Source organism: Scyliorhinus torazame, chromosome 4, assembly GCF_047496885.1.
Source record: "Scyliorhinus torazame isolate Kashiwa2021f chromosome 4, sScyTor2.1, whole genome shotgun sequence".
NCBI lineage: Eukaryota > Metazoa > Chordata > Chondrichthyes > Carcharhiniformes > Scyliorhinidae > Scyliorhinus > Scyliorhinus torazame.
In genome coordinates, this window is record NC_092710.1 from 132,064,653 (window position 1) to 132,082,582 (window position 17,930).

Here is a 17,930-nt window from a genome sequence, read left to right on the forward strand (position 1 = left end):
GTCAAACACAATTTACGGTTCATAAACCCTGCTGCCTCTGATGCATTGCATTTTAATTTTCCAGATGTCCCGTTACTACTTTCTTAAGAATGGATCCAGACAGTTTCCCAATGATATTCATTAAACTAATCGAGGGGCAGCATGGTGGTGCAGTGGTTGGCACTGCTGCCTCACGATGCCGAGGACCAGGATTCGATCCCTGCCCCGGGTCACTGTCTGTGTGGAGTTTGCACATTCTCCCCGTGTCTGGCTGTGTCCCACCCCCACAAACCAAAAAAAAATTTGCAGGTGGGTCGATTGGCCGTGTTAAATTGCCCCTTAATTGGAAAAAATAATTGAGTAGTTTACATTTTTTTTTTAACTGACTGGTTTACAATTTCCTACTTTCTGTCTTTCTCCCTGTGGGCAATACAAGTCACGGTGAACAGTGGAAAGGGGGAATTCCTCTGCACCATTTCAGTGCAGTGGGCAGCTGTGACAGGATGGGAAATAGTGGTCAGGCAGGAATGCGACTGTAGGCCTCACCATCAGATATCCAGCCAGGATAATAAGAGGAAATCTTAGGCCCAGTTTCCAACACAATTGCACCATCTACCCCGCTATTGTGAAGCTCCTTTTTCAAACCAGGGAAAGTTGCACGGAAGTAATTTTTGCTGAGATGGTATCTCTAAATTAAAGGTAGTTTGAAGAGATTGTACTGCAACTTTTGTCCAGAGAAACAATTACTCAGCTGTTCATGTTCATTAGCTACAATGCCAACTCCTATTCATGGAGAACAGATTACATCTTTTCTTGAAATTGCCATAATAGTTCACATGATTATAAAATTGGTTTGAGCCTGAAGTTGGATGGCCCATTTACCGAGCAGTGTTAATCAACACAGTAGAACTCTTATGTGCTGCAAAACTGACCTGCAACTTGGTTAGTAGTTTTTTAAAATGTCTAAAAGAATCAGTAATGGCTCCATTTGTCTAACACTGTTCAACTCATTTGGAATTTATCAGGTCCTATTTCCAAGCATGAGGGTAGAAATATGGCTGCAACCATAGAGGCCTGATACCTGTTTTCGAAATTCATCGGCACTTGGAAAATAGCATTCCTCAGTTTTGGGTCCATCATCTTTCATGTGACCTTGGAGCCCAGACCATTGGTCTCCCAAATTTGTCTATAAAATGGGAACAACAAGTTCCATTGTCTATTCCCTTGTGTCTAAAAGGGAAGAACGGGTTTGGAAGAATCCCGCTGTGCGGCTGGTGTCGGTAATATTTTTGATTAAAGTTTATTCCAGTTATTTCTGCCAAAGTTAAAAGATTAAAATGTAAAGTTATTAAAGTACATATATAATAGCAGCGGTGCAAATAAAAAGAAAAGCAATAGCTGAACTGCAAAATCTGAAATATAAACGTTAATCATAGAATTTACAGTACAGAAGTAGGCCATTCGGCCCATCGAGTCTGCTCCGGCTCTTGGAAAGAGCACCCTACCCAAGGTCAACACCTCCACCCTATCCCCATAACACAGTAACCCCACCCAACACTAAGGGAAATTTTGGACATTAAGGGCAATTTATCATGGCCAATCCACCTAACCTGCACATCTTTGGACTGTGGGAGGAAACCGGAGCACCCGAAGGAAACCCACACACACACGGGGAGGATGTGCAGACTCCGCACAGACAGTGACCCAAGCCGGAATTTGTTATGCAAAGATCAACATTTGTAAAGGTTCATGACATTTCTGGAGTATATCTTTCATCAGGACCAAAACATCAATATTCTGGGCGCAATTTTCAAGAAAAATTTCTTTTCTTTTAAAATTTGTTTTTATTCAAAATTTTTCAATAATTTTTACAAACCACTACAAAAAGAAAAACAACAAAAAGAAAACATAGCAATAAAACAGAAAACAACTCAACCATTTAACAATTTAACAAAACAAAGTGGGGTATCTGCACTTTACAAACAAAATCCATCCACCACCCAAACCTCCCCCTCCCCCCCCGCCCCTCCCCCCCCCCCCATCTCCCCCTCCCCTCTCCCCCCCCCCCCCTCTGCCCCCCCCCCTCTCTGGTTTGCTGCTGCTGCTGACCTCCACCTAACGTTCCGCGAGAAAGTCAAGGAACGGTTGCCACCGCCTGGAGAACCCCTGCAAGGACCCTCGCAAGGCAAACTTTATCCTCTCCAACCTGAGAAATCCCGCCATGTCACTGACCCAAGCCTCTACGCTTGGGGGCTTCGCGTCCCTCCACATTAACAAGAGCCTTCTCCGGGCTACCAAGGAGGCAAATCCCAGAACTCCGGCCTCTTTCGACTCCTGCACACCCGGATCGTCTAATACCCCAAATATCGCTATCTTTGGACATAGCCTTTGCGAAGCCTTTCCAAAATCCTGTAAGTGCCGGGCATGCCCAGAACATATGGACATGATTTGCTGGGCTCCCTGAGCACCTCACACACCTGTCCTCTCATCCCTGTCATCTGCGCCTGGTGCACTACCTTAAACTGAATCAGGCTAAGCCTGGCACAAGATGAGGAGGAATTGACCCTGCCCAGGGCATCAGCCCACAGGCCCTCATCCAGCTCCTCACCCAGCCCCTCCTCCCACTTGCCCTTCAGCTCTTCCACCGAGGCCTCCTCCGCCTCCTGCAGCTCCTGATATATTTCCGATATCTTGCCATCCCCTACCCACACGCCCAAGACCACCCTATCCTCCGGGCAGGCAGCAGCGGGAATTCCCCCACCTGCTTTTTCACGAACACCCGAACCTGCATGTACCTAAAAGTGTTCCCAGGGGGTAACCCAAATTTCTCGTCCAGGGTCCTCAGACTGGAAAACGTCCCATCAATAAACAAGTCCCCCATCCTTTTGATACCCATCCTGTGCCAACTTAGGAACCCCCTGTCTATTCTACCCAGAACGAACCTGTGATTGTTCCGTATCGGGGCCCAGACTGAAGCTCTTGCCTCCCCACTATGCCGTCTCCACTGCCCCCAGATCCTCATTGTCTCCACCACCACCGGGCTCGTGGTATACCGCGTCGGCGGAAGCAGCAATGGTACCGTTATCAGTGCCCCCAAGCTAGTATCTTTACAAGACGCCGCTTCCAACCGTTTCCACGCCGCCCCCTCTCCCTCCATTACCCGTTTCCGAATCATGGATATATTCGCTGCCCAGTAATATCTTAACATGCGGGGTCCTGTTTGCCCAAATCCTTGCCGAGCTCAGGACCGTGTTACCCCCCCTATCTCTAATTCCCCCAATCTCCCTGGCCGCCTCTCTCTTCCGCAGCTGATGCGCCAGCATCCGACTGGCCTTCTCCCCATACTCGTACACTGCTCCCTGTACCTTCCTCAACTGGGCCTCAGCCTTCCCCGTGGTAAGCAAGTCAAACTCCGCCTGAAGGCTCCGGCGCTCCTTCAACAACCCCTCCTCGGGGGATTCCGCATACCTCCTATCCACCCTCAGTATCTCCCCCACCAACCTCTCCCTCTCCATCCTATCCGTCTTCTCTCTGTGGGCCCTGACTGAAATTAGCTCCCCTCTGACAACTGCCTACAGCGCCTCCCAGACCACACTCACCGAAACCTCCCCATCATCATTGGCCTCCACATATCTTTGGATGCACCTCCGGACCCGCCCACAGACCTCCTCATCCGCCAGTAGTCCCACGTCCATTCGCCACAGCGGGCGTTGGCCTCTCTCCTCCCCCAGCCCCAACTCCACCCAGTGCGGGGCATGGTCCGAGATCGCAATGGCCGAATACTCCATCCCCTCCACTCTCGGGATTAGCGCCCTACTTACCACGAAAGAATCAATCCGCGAATACGCCTTGTGCACATGGGAGAATAGGGAAAACTCCTTCGCCCTTGGCCTGGCAAATCTCCACGGATCCACTCCCCCCATCTGGTCCATGAACTCCCTCAGGACCTTGGCCGCTGCCGCCTCTTACCCGACCTCGACCTAGACTGATCCAATGTCGGGTCCAGGACCGTGTTAAAGTCCCCCCCCCCCCCATTACCAAACTGCATGACTCCAGATCCGGAATCCTACTCAACATCCGCTTCATGAACCCTGCATCGTCCCAGTTCGGAGCATACACATTCACTAGCACCACCCAGGCCCCCTGCAACCTGCCACTCACCATAACATACCGACCCCTTTATCTGCCACAATACCCGCCACCTGCTTGCTCACCAAAATTGCGACCCCCCTGTTCTTCGCATCCACCCCTGAGTGGAAAACCTGCCCCACCCATCCTTTCCTCAGCCTGCTTTGATCCGCGATCTTCAGGTGCATTTCTTGTAGCATGGCTACATCGGCCTTTAGCACCTTTAAGCGCGAACACACACGGCCCCTCTTGACTGGCCCATTCAGGCCTCTCACGTGATCAGCCTGGTCGAGACGCTACCCACCCCACCCCTCCCTGCCGACTAGCCATCTCCTTTTTTAGGCCAGCCACGTGCCCGCACATCCCGCACCCTCCAGCCCCCCAGGCGGAGGCTCCCCGTCCCAACTCTCCCCTTTAACATCGATTCCCCCTCAGTCAGCACAGCAGTATCCCAGCTCCCCCACTGAACCCCCCCCCCAGTCAAGGAACCGCTTAAACCTCCTACCCACCCCCCATTGCACTCCCATAAGTCAGCTGACTCATGCTGACCCCGGCCGCTCCCGTCTCCACCTCCAATCCCCCTGTGAGTTCCCCTTACAAATCTCCAACAACCTCTGTGGTAAACCACTGTTACACCTGTATTAGGTGATGTAAGGTAGGACCTGTACTACAGGTTCGCCGGTAGCCCCTGCCTGCTGGCTCCGCCCAGTAGGAGGAGTATAAATATGCGTGTCTTCTATTCAGCAGCCATTTCACAAGCTGCTGTGGGAGGCCACACATCTTACTGCAATAAAGCCACAGTTGTATCCAACCTGAGTCTTTGTACAATTGATCGTGCATCAATTTATTGCAGTAAGATTTTCTAGAAGATGGACCTCCGAATCAAACCAGATCGCCTGCAGCTGGATCCGCAGTCTAGCGACGCCAGAAAGGATTGTAATCACTGGCCAGCCTGCTTCGAGGCCTATATCAACTCAGCGACCACCCCTCTGACGGAGGCTCAGAAGATACAGATCCTGTACTCAAGGTTGAGCTCTAGCGTGTTTCCGCTGATCCAGGACACCCCGAAATTACGCGGACGCCATGGGGCTCCTCAAAGAAAACTACGCACAGAAAGCAAACACACTCTTCGCCAGGCATGTTCTCGCCACTCGCTCTCAACTCCCTGGTCAGTCCATAGAAGACCTCTGGTGGGCCCTAACCCCACTCGTCCAGGACTGTGACTGTCAGGCCGTTACGGCCACCAAACATTCTTACCTTCTTATGCGCGATGCTTTTGTAACGGGTATTGGGTCGGACCTCATTCGCCAAAGGGGCCACCAAAGTGCTTGAACGGGCCACGCTTGACCTAGCAGGGTCTAAGAAGCTAGCACTCTCCATGACGGTCGCCTCATGTAATGCTCAGGCCTACCCCTCCGGCCACGCGGCCCACCCCTCCTATCCCTCGTGGACCCCACAAAAGGCCGCCCCAGCCGGGGCTTTACCCAGCCAATAAGCCTGCGCCACACCCCAATCCACGCAGCCCAGGGGTCCCTGATTTTACTTCTGCGGCCAGCAGAAGCACCCTCGCCAACGCTGCCCGGCCCACGCTGCCATTTGCAAGGCTTGCAGCAAAAAGGGCCACTTCGCCGTGGTGTGCCAGGCTATCGCCCCCTCCCCCCTGATCCACACACAATGGGCACCGCCATCTTCGTCCTGGACCACGCGCGGCCAGTGGGCACCATCTTCACCTCCCGGGGCCACGCGCGGCCAGTGGGCACCGCCATCTTCACCTCCTGGAGCTGCGAGCGGCCAGTGGGTGCTGTCAACTCCCCCCCCCCCCCCCCCCCACAGACCACGTGTGGCCCATGGTTGCCACCATCTTGTGAAGCCACCGCAACGTGCGGCCCAGGGGCACCGCCATCTTGTCCAGCCCCCGCAACGTGCGGCCCATGGGCGGCGCCATTTTGTCCCCCGCAGGATCTTCAGGCGCCGCCATCTTGTCTTCCCCATGGGGCATGGACACCGACAACATTCCACAACCTGTGGAACATTCCCCCACGCTCTCCATCTTCGGACGCCAGCGTCAACCAACCGCAGCTCGCCTCAATGATGCTCGACCAGTCTCGTCCACACAACCTGGCCACCGCCTCGACTACAGTGAAAATCAATGGCCATGTGACCTCTTGCCTGCTGGACTCCGGGAGCACCAAAAGCTTCATCCACCCAGATACGGTAAGGCGCTTCTCCCTCGCGGTCCACCACACCAATCAAAGAATCTCCCTGGCCTCCGGATCCCATTCCGTCCCGATCCGGGAGTTCTGCACGGTCATTCTCGCAGTCCAGGGCGTAGAATTCAGTGGCTTCCGCCTCTATGCCCTTCCTAATCTCTGCGCTGCTAACTACTAGGCCTGGACTTCCAGTGCAATCTCCAGAGCCTCACCCTCAAATTTGGCGGGCCCCTACCACCCCTCACTGTGTGCGGTATCGCGACCCTAAAGGTCAACCCAACCTCCCTCTTTGTCAATCTAACTTCGGATTGCAAACCCGTTGCCACCATGAGCAGACGGTACAGCACCCAGGACAAGACCTACATCAGGCCCGAGGTCCAGCAGCTGCTTCGGGAGGGCATCATCGAGGCCAGCAACAGCCCCTGGACAGCTCAAGTGGTCGTCGTTAAAACTGGGGAGAAGCATAGAATGGTCATGGACTACAGCCAGACCATTAATTGGTACACGCAGCTCGACGCATACCCCCTCCCACGCATATCTGATATGGTCAATCAGATTGCGCAGTACCGGGTCTTCTCAATGATAGACCTAAAATCCGCCTACCACCAGTTCCCCATTCGTAAATCGGACCGTCCATTCACTGCTTTCGAGGCAGATTCACTCTCCTCACTGAACGGTCGGTAGCCTTCATGTTCAACAACACACAGCGGGGCAAGATCAAAAATGATAAAATCTTGCGGCGGAGAATCGAGCTCTCCACCAATATTAACAAGATTCTATATCGCCCTGGCAAACTCAACGAGCCCCCAGCCGCCCTATCCCGAGGTACATGTGCCAGCGCACAGGTAGACCAACTCCAGACCCTGCACAACAGCCTTTGTGTCCCGAGAGTCACACGGTTGTACCACCTTGTCAAGGCTCGCAATCTGCCCTACTCCGTCGAGGAAGTACGGACAGTCACCAGGGACTGCCAGGTCTGTGCGGAGTGCAAGCTGCACTTCTACCGGCCGGACCGTGCGTGCCTGGTGAAAGCCTCCCGTCCCTTTGAACGCCTCAGCGTGGATTTCAAAGGGCCCCTCCCCTCCACCGACTGTAACACGTATATTCTCAGTGTGATCGATGAGTACTCCAGGTTCTCCTTCGCCATCCCCTGCCCCGATATAACGTCTGCCACCGTCATCAAGGCCCTCAACACAATTTTCGCTCTGTTCAGCTTCCTCGCCTACATCCACAGTGACAGGGGATCCTCATTCATGAGTGATGAGCTGCGTCAGTTCCTGTTCAGCGGGGGTATCGCCTCCAGCAGGACGACCAGCTATAACCCCCGGGGAAACGGGCAGGTAGAGAGGGAGAACGGGACAGTTTGGAGGGCCGTCCAACTGGCCCTACGGTCCAGGAACCTCCCAGCCTCTCGCTGGCAGGAGGTCTTCCCTGATGCACTCCACTCCATTCGGTCTCCGGTCACTACTGTGCACCGCTACGAATAACACACCCCATGAACGTCTTTTTGCCTTCCCCAGGAAGTCCACTTCCGGGGTGTCACTCCCGCCTTGGCTCGCAGCTCCAGGACCGGTCCTGCTCCGTAGGCACGTCCGACTACACAAGGCGGACCCATTGGTGGATAGGGTGTACTTGCTCCATGCCAACCCCCAGTATGCCTATGTGACATTCCCCAACAGCCGCCAAGATACTGTCTCCCTCCGGGTTCTGGCTCCAGCAGGTTCCACTCATACACACTTCCCAGGCCCGGCGCCACCCTCCCCTCCCCCGGCGCTCCCAACATTAACCCCACCAGGACCATCCCTCCTTTCCCTGCCCACGCAAGAGGATGAAGAGGATTTCGGCATCTCTGGGGTCACCCGACATCAGGCCAGCACCAGCGTCGCCAGCATCGACATCGCCACCACCGTTACGTCGCTCCCAGTGGAACGTCAAGGCACCAGACCGGTTGAATCTCTAACTGGCACCGAACTTTCAAAAGACATTTTTTTCTCTCCTAATAAAACACTGTACATAAATTCACTACTGCATATAGTTCTCCACCATCCCCGCCGGACTCACTTTTAAAAGGGGGTGACTGTGGTAAACCACTGTTACACCTGTATTAGGTGATGTAAGGTAGGACCTGTACTACAGGTTCGCCGGTAGCCCCTGCCTTCTGACACCGCCCAGTAGGAGGAGTATAAATATGCGTGTCCTCTATTCAGCAGCCATTTCGCCAGCTGCTGTGGGAAATACGGGGAAAACCCCAACATAACACCGCCCCCTCCCCCCCACCAACAACCCCCACAACATACTGCAGTCCATTAACTCGAGTCCAGCTTCTCATCCTTGATGAAAGTCCACGCCTCGTCCGACATGTCGAAATAATGGTGCCGGTCCTGATCTGTAACCCACAGCCTCGCCGGTTGTAACAGCCCGAACTTCACCCCCTTCCCGCGGAGGACCGCCTTGGCCCGATTGAATCCTGCACGCTACTTGGCCAGCTCTGCACTCCAGTCCTGATAAATACGGATCTCGGTGTTCTCCCACCTGCTGCTCCGCTCCTTCTTCGCCCATTGCAGGACACACTCCCTGTCGGTGAAGCGATGGAACCTTACCACCATAGCTCTCGGCAGCTCGTTCGCCCTCGGCCTCCTTGCCAGGACTTTGTGCACCCATCGGCGTTCCCAGCATCGTGGTCACATATGCCCCAGCATCCGAACCCTCCACGCCTTCAGGGAGACCCGGAATCCGCAGGTTCTGCCTCCTTGACCTATTCTCCAGGTCCTCCAGCTTCTCCTGCCATTTTTTGTGCAGCGCCTCGTGCGCTTCCACTCTAACCGCCAGGTCCAGAATCTCGTCCTCATTATCAGAGGTCTTCTGCTGCACCACCTTGATCGCCGTCCCCTGCATCTTCTGGGTCTCCACCAACCTTTCAATCGACGCCTTCATAGGGGCCAGCATCTCTGCCTTTAAATCTGCAAAGCAGTTTCTTAAAATCTCCTGCTGCTCCCGTGACCACTGGGCGCACGCTGCCTGATCCCCGCCAGCCGCCATCTTGTTTTTTCACACCCGTTCTCCTCTCATCTCCAAAGCTGCTTTTTTGACCACTCCACTCCTAGTCCACTCCATGCAGCACTGGGGGACCCTCACTGTTTCCTTCCCACAAAGGGCCGCTGGAGCTCCTTACAAGGGCCCAAAAGTCCGTTATCGGCGGGAGCTGCCGACCGTGAAATGTACATAGGCACAGCCACAACCGGAAGTCCCAAGAAAATTTTTTAAGTGTGGGAGTGAGCAGGAATTCCCGGCGCTCGGCCCAGCAATGCCGGCAACACAATTCAACATTAATTGGTCCACGTAACAAGGCCTCACGGGCTTCTCGCCCCAAATGAAGGCTCCCCAGCTGATTCACCAGGACCGCGCTCGCCAGCCCCCCATAAACAAGATCGAGCAGCACTTAGGCTGCACTTGCTCAGCCAACCCCTCCAGCTTGCAATAATGCCGCCCAGGAGACTAGCTCCAAGATTCAGGGATGCTGACCTGGGGAGGCTCCTGGATGCAGTGGAGGCCAGGAGGGATGTCCTGTTCCCCTGAGGGTCCCAGAGAGTCAGCCACAAAGCAGCCAGTGCTTTCTGAGATGAGGTGGTGGCAGCTGTCAGCTCGGGAAGCTAGATCAGGAGGACTGACCTACACTGGGCAGCACGTGCAAGTAGACAGCAATGCTGACAGCCCCCCCCCCCCCCCCCCCCCCCGCCCCGCACCTCCCCCAAGGGAACATCCACCCAACTCCCCAGGTGACTCCCAACCCTCCCTCCAGCCCCCCCCCCCCCCTTCAACCCCCTCCAACCCTCCCTTCACACCCACCCGCATCACTGTGAACCAGAGAGGGCTAACTATGCCCTCTCTGTGTTACCGCAGCAAAAGCTCTCCCACAATCAGCGGGAAAGAGCCTAAACTTGCAGTGGGGTGCCGGACTTAAGGATCCTCACCTCCATCAAGGAGCATGCCCTGGAGATGAGCAGGGTGGCTGAGGACAGGGCAGTCACCAACGCAGAGGCTGGCAGACTCCGCAGAGGTGAGGAACCACCGGGCTCCACCCAGGGGACCTGTCAAACGTGAGTTGTTGGTGTCTTACTGACTGACCCATCCCTCCCACTGACCACATACGCATTCTCCCGCAGGTTCAGCAGCCTTCGGCACCGGCCCATCCCGGGCGGTACCCTCTCCTGACTCTCCTGACTCCGAGAAGGACACCTTGGGGGAGAGCTCTGAGGATGAAACTGTTATAATCGAGGCACAGCTGTCATCCCCGCCCTCCACCAGCGCAGATACACACAGCTCGGTGAGACATGTTAGTAGTCAGGCTTCTGGGGCACAATCAGGTGAGCACCACACTGCTGCTGATGTACATCAGGTGGAGGCAGGAACCCTCAGGCGAGACAGGACTCAGAGAGCTGCTGGATCACAGGACCCAGCTGGGCCCCAGCCTGATGTTGAGCCTCTGCTACAAGGTTACCTGGAGCTGATGGAGACGTTAGGGTGCGGCAAGAACATTCAGAGGGAGATGTCAGCGACACTCCAGCAGATACATAGCTGCTTGGAGGAGTCCCAGAGGCTACGGGCGTTGGAGATGTTGCTGGCAATACGTGGCAGGAGGCCAACACTGCTAGGGTGGCAACCCTGTGAAGAGCCTGGTGCACGACGTTGGCACCATTAGTGAAGGTGTCCAAGGCGTTGGGCAGTCAGTGACGGCCATGGCTGAGGGTCTCGGCAGAATGTCCGCCTCGCTGGGAGATGTCACCCAGTACCAGGCTGACCTTGTTGAGGTTGTGCGGGACCTATCCCGCTCTCAGATGGACCAGGCCAAGGCGCTGCGGAGCTTGTCCAAGTCGCAGGTGGGCATGGCTGAGGCACTGCAGTCCCCAGTCACTGAGGAGCATTGCCGAGAGCATAGACAGAATGGAGCAGACCATGGGAACCGGCGGGGCTGGCAGAGGCAGATGATGCAGGGGCAGCCGGGGCACAAACTAGCTGCATCTCTGTCCCATGGTGAACCCCAGCGCCCGAGGGGCACCGACCTGGAGGACTGGCGACCCAAAGTGGCGACGATGGCCACCAGCTATCCCGAGTTCCGCCCCTCCGATGAGGCTGCGTCTCGAGGTCAGCACATAAGACAGGGCGGCACGGCTGTACATGTGCTACTGACAAGTGAGCAGGGGTCTCTCCGGGCCCCAGAGCCCGCAGAGGATGCTCGCATCGAAGGGGCACTGAAGGCCACGGGATGAGGTAGGCAGCTGGCAGCCTCAACCTCAGATGTACATCCTGGGGAAACACCTAGACATAGTGGTAGAGCTAGGAGGGCCAAGCACATTGAGGGTCACTGAGAGCATCGGGGACGTGGTGGGGCAGGTAGGTAGGGGGTGGGGGTACAGTACCATTGGGAGTGGGGTATTGTAAAACACATTAAAACATGGGTGGCATGGTAGCACTGTGGTTAGCACAGTGGCTTCACAGCGCCAGGGTCCCAGGTTCGATTTCCACTTGTGTCACTGTCTGTGTGGAGTCTGCACGTTTTCTCTGTGTCTGCGTGGGTTTCCTTCGGGTGCTACGGTTTCCTCCCACAAGTCCCGAAAGACGAGCTGTTAAATGAATTGGACATTCTGAATTCTCCCTCAGTGTACCTGAACAGGCGCCGGAATGTGGCGACTAGGGGCTTTTCACAGTAACTTCATTGCAATGTAAGCTGACTTGTGATGCACAATCAATTACTCTCGAGGCAAGGTGAGTCATAACTAATAGGCTTTAATCAGCTAGAACTGTTCCCAGCAGCTTCGATACAGAAAGTGAAGGCTGCTGGGATGGCATTGGTTCTTATACTCCGCCTCTCAGGGCGGAGCTATGTACATTAGCCAATGGTAGACTCCTAGGTCTAGCCAATGGTCATCCACCTCTCAGGTACTGCAATACCTGGTATTACCACATTCACCCCCTGTTAAAAAGAACCCGGCGGGGTGATGGCCAGCGTTAATGTCGCCTTTCGCATGGTAGGACAAGGTATGGAGGTACCGTGATGTCGAGGGTAACAGAAAAGTGTTCATGGTGCAGCAATCAGTCGATCAGGTGGCCTGGTCGTCCTTCTGGAGCGTCTGAGCTTTGGCGATGATCCTGGTGGGGGCCCCGGCTGTTGCGACTCCGGGAACGTGGTGTCTTCCTCCCAGGAAGCTTCGTCACCCCTAGGCGGCGCTGTTGGGGTGAAAAGTGGGCAGGGGGGGGGGCGCCTGTAGGGGGCGTCGGTGCTTGTTCGGCGCTGGGTAGGGGCGGCGGTAGTACTGACCCTCCGATCAGGTACTGCGGGGAGGGTGGGGGTGGGGGCAATGGTGCAGGTGCGTGTGGGGCTCCGGCGGGCGCCAGGTCCCGAAGGGAGACCGTGTCTTGGTGGCCATCGGGGAACGCTACGTAGGCGTACTGGGCGTTGGCATGCAGCAGGTGGACCCTCTCAACCAACGGGTCTAACTTGTGCGCCCTCACATATCTCCGCAGCAGGACGGGTCCGGGTGTTGCTAGCCAGGTTGGGAGCGAGGTCCCGGAGGAGGACTAGCTGGGGAAAACAAGGAGACGTTCGTGAGGTATTTGGTTTGTGGTAGTACAGAGCAGCGACCGGATGGAGGGAAGGGCCACCGGGAGGACTTCTTGTCAGCGGGAGACTAGGAGATTTCTGGACCATAGGGCCAGCAGGACGGTCTTCCAGACCGTTCCGTTCTCCCTTTCTACCTGCCCGTTTCCCCGGGGGTTGTACCTGGTCGACTTGCTGGAGGCGATGCCTTTGCTGAGCAGGAATTGACGCAGTTCGTCGCTCATAAAGGAGGACCCCCTATCACTGTGAATGTATGCGGGGAAACCAAACAGTGTAAAGATCCCCTGGAGGGTCTTGATGACGGTGGTTGCGGTCATGTCTGAGCAGGGGATGGCGAATGGGAAATGGGAGTATTGGTCAATCATATTCAGGAAGTACATGTTGCGGTCGGTGGAGGGGAGGGGGCCTTTGAAATCCATGCTGAGGCGTTCAAAGGGGCAGGGAGCCTTTATCAGGTGCACCCTCTCTGGCCGGTAGAAGTGCGGCTTGCACTCCGCGCAGATTTGGCAGTCCCTGGTGACGGTCCTGACCTCCTCGATGGAGTAGGGCAGGTTGCGGATCTTGATGAAATGAAAGAAACGAGTGACCCCCGGGTGGCAGAGGTCCTCGTGGAGGGCTCGGAGGCGGTCCAATTGTGCGGTGGCACAAGTGCCGCGGGACAGGGCGTCAGGAGGCTCGTTCAGCTTCCTGGGACGGTACGAGATCTCATAATTGTAGGTGGAGAGTTCGATCCTCCACCGCAAGACCTTGTCGTTCTTAATCTTGCCCCGCTGTGCGTTATCGAACATGAGGGCAACCGACCGTTGGCCCGTGAGGAGAGTGAATCTCCTGCCGGCCATGTAATGCCTCCAGTGTCGCACAGCTTCTACTATGGCCTGGGCCTCCTTTTCGACCGAGGAGTGGCGGATTTCGGAAGCGTGGAGGGTGCGGGAGAAGAAAGCCACGGGCCTGCCCGTTTGGTTGAGGGTGGCCGCCAGAGCTACATCGGACGCATCGCTCTCGACCTGGACGGGGAGGGACTCGTCGATGGCGCGCATCGTGGCTTTTGCGATGTCCGCTTTGATGCGGCAGAAGGCCTGGCGGACCTCCGTCGACAGGGGGAAGGTTGTGGACTGAATCAGTGGTCGAGCCTTGTCGGCGTAATTGGGGACCCGTTGTGCATAATAGCTGAAGAAGCCGAGGCAGCGCTTTAGGGCCTTGGGGCAGTGAGGGAGGGGGAACTCCATGAGGGGGCGCATGCGTTCAGGGTCGGGGCCTATGACTCCACTTCGCACTACGTATCCTAGGATGGCTAGACAGTCGGTGCTAAACACGCATTTATCCTTATTGTAGGTCAGATTAAGGATATATGCGGTCTGGAGAAATTTTTGGAGGTTGGTGTCGTGGTCCTGCTGGTCATGGCCGCAGATGGTGACGTTATCAAGATACGGGAACGTTGCGCGTAAGCCGTATCGGTCAACCATTCGGTCCATCTCACGTTGGAAGACCGAGATCCCGTTCGTGTCACCGAAGGGAACCCTTAAAAAGTGATAGAGCCGCCCATCTGCTTCAAAGGCAGTGTACTGGCGGTCACCATTACGGAGGGGTAGCTGGTGGTAGGCAGACTTAAGATCCAACTTGGAGAAAACCTTGTATTGCGCGATCCTGTTCACCAGGTCGGCTATACGGGGGAGAGGGTACGCGTCCAGCTGTGTAAACCTGTTGATGGTCTGGCTATAGTCGATGACCATCCTATGTTTCTCCCCGGTCTTTACCACCACTACTTGAGCCCTCCAGGAGCTGTTGCTCACTTCGATGACCTCTTCCTTCAGCGGCCTTTAGACCTCTGACCTGATAAAGGTCCGGTCCTGGGCACTGTACCATCTGCTCCTGGTGGCGACGGGTTTGTAATCCGGGGTGAGATTCGCAAACAGGGAAGGCGGGTCGACCTTAAGGGTCGCGAGGCCGCAGACAGTAAGGGGGGGTATCGGGCCGCCAAATTTAAAGGTCAGGCTTTGCAGATGGCACTGGAAATCCAGCCCAAGAAGGGTGGTTGCGCAGAGGTGCGGTAGAACGTACAGGCGGAAATTGCGGGATTCCCTGCCTTGGACAGTGAGGTTCGCTGGACAGAACCCCTTTATCTCCACCGCATGTGACCCGGAGGCCAGGGAGGTCCTTTGGTTTATGGGATGGGTGACAAGAGAACAGCGCCTTACCGTGTCGGGGTGCACAAAGCTTTCCGTGCTCCCGGAGTCGGTCAGGCATGACGTCACGTGGCCGTTGATGGCGATCATTGTAGTGGTTTTCGCTAGCGTCAGGGGCCGACTCTGGTCCAGGTTTACGGAGGCCAGCTGCAGTAAAGGAGAGTTCTGGTCGGGCAGCGTGTAGTTGGCTGTGCTGGGGGCCTGTGGCCCAATCCAAGATGGCATCAGCCACAGGCCGCACATGGAGTCCGGGTGCCGAAGATGGCGGCGGCGAGGGACAAAATGGTGGTGCCCACCCGTCCAGCGTGGTGGCCGGGGTCCAAAATGGCCGTGGCCGTGGGTTGCACGCGGCCTGGGGATAGGAGGGCGGCGGTGGGCCTTGGATGGCCGGGACCTGAAAGAAAGGCTGCCGATAGTCGCTGGAGACCGCGGCCACGGCACAGGCCTGGCAGACCCCGACATAGTGGCCTTTCTTGCCGCACCCTTTGCAGGTGGCGGCGCAGGCCAGGCAGTGCGGGCGGGTATGATTCGCCTGCCCGCAGAAGAAACAGCGTTGGCCGGCGGCGATAGCGGGCCGTCTAGCCGCGCAGGCTTGCGGGGTTAGCGGAAAAGTCTGGGAGGCTGCCGCGACGGGGTGCCACGCAGCCCAGGGGGGCGCCGCGCGTCCGGGAGCAAAAGCCAGCGCGTTTTTATACGCAACGTCCATGGACCCCGCCAGGGCCCGTGCCTCAGTGAGTCCCAGTGTGTCCATTTCAAGGAGCCTTCGGCGGATGTCGGGGAAAGTCATACCTGCCACGAAAGCATCCCTAATTAAAAGTTCCGTGTGCTCGTTCCCCGAAACTGGTGGGCAGCCACAGTTTCGGCTCAGCACTAGCAGTGCCCGATAGAAGTCTTCCAGTGTTTCTTCAGGACTTTGCCTTCTAGTTGCCAGCAGGTGACGGGCGTAGACCTGGTTCACAGGGCCCATATAATGACCTTCTAGCAGCTAGAACCGCCTCCTCGATCAGAGGGTAGATCCCAGGGCTGACCCGCGAGCATAGAAGGTACATTTTCTGCCTTTCCGTGGGGGTGTCGGTGGCCGTGTCGAGGGAGCCCTTAAAACATGCCAGCCAATGCTTGAAGATAGCAGCGGAATATTCTGTGTGGGGGCTGAGCTGAAGGCACTCCGGCTTGATGCGGAGATCCATCCTTTCAACTGAAGTAATAGCTGATTAAATTGATGCGCAATCAATTACTCTCGAGACAAGGTGAGTCATAACTAATAGGCTTTAATCAGCTGGAACTGTTCCCAGCAGCTTCGATACAGAAAGTGAAGGCTGCTGGGATGGCATTGGTTCTTATACTCCGCCTCTCAGTGCAGAGCTATGTACATTAGCCAATGGTAGACTCCTAGGTCTAGCCAATGGTCATCCACCTCTCAGGTACTGCATTACCTGGTATTACCACAACTTGTGACAATAAAAATGATAAAATATATATCCATTATGATGCTGCTGTCACTTCCTTCAAAATGCGGACTGACCTCCGGACCTTTGCCCATCTCTCCAGGCATCCCCCCCTCTCCCTCCCCAATCGGTGGTGGTATGGATGATCAGTGGGGCAGCCGTGCTGGGACTAGGGTTGTCCCCGGAACGGGTACACACGATCCAGGAGTTGGCATGGCGGTGCCGTGAGTGGTTGCCCCCCGATTGCCCACGCCAATGCCTCTCCCGTCCCTGCCATAGCGGGCCAACTCTGCAGTGGGTCCCCATCCTCGGCCGAGGGACCCGCAACCCCCACCGAGCGCTGGGGTGGCAAGCCCAGTGCCCCCGGGCTCTTTGCCTGTGAGCAAAGATGGCTACTCACCTCCTCGTTTTTCAAAAGGAGTACTAATCAGTGCCAGCGTGACCACGTGCGGAGGAGGCTGGTGAATGATGGGTTATGGGGTGATTTCCGTTAATTCTATGGAAATGGGGCTTAATAGTAATAATTGGTTTCTCACCACACTACAGCAAGATCCAGATTTCGCCTACGGGAGTGGGCCGGTTGCATCGCAAACTGTTTGGCACCTGGCGTGGATCTTGTTTTTGGCCTCTCTCGCTACTCACCAGCCTGGTTTCACTCAGGCAAGTGTGTAACAAAGCTGGAGAATTGCACCCCCTGTATTTAATCTTTTATCCAGCATTTAATTTTTTTAAATTTTAGTAACAAGGATGTTTCTCAGCAAGACTTGCTGGTCATGCAGACAAACTGAGAGATGAAATAGGAAACAGAGTGAAATAGTAAAACTTCCATGGTGATGGGCCATCTCTGATGGTTAATCAATGAACTCTGCTTGTTGACAAGGAATCGAGGTCATCGACAAGTAGACAACTGGTGAGATAAGTCGCTGCAGGAATTGTAAATGTGCAGGAAGATAATGTCATAAATATGCGCAGTAATTCAATTAAGAAAAGGTGGACAGCTTTCTTCTGTTTCCTAGCCTTGACACAATTTGATTGCATCTTCATAACATTTTACAAATACAGCTATTAAACTGGACTCTTAAGTTGGAGTGCCAGGGACATTTGTGGGAATTACTACCTCAAATTGGTCCCTTCGCAGTCTTGCTGAAGTCGTCAGGATTCATCTTGAGGTAATTTATGAGATGCTCATTCTGGAATTCCAATTGGCATGAGTGAGACTGGACAACTTTACAGCCAGTGTTTCATTTTATGCATGTTTGGAAAACAAACCGATTTTGAAATATCTCAATTTAAACATCCGAATCAAAACAATCTTTCACTCTTATTAATTTCTACAAGAAACCATATGTTCATGTGTCATAGCTGATTC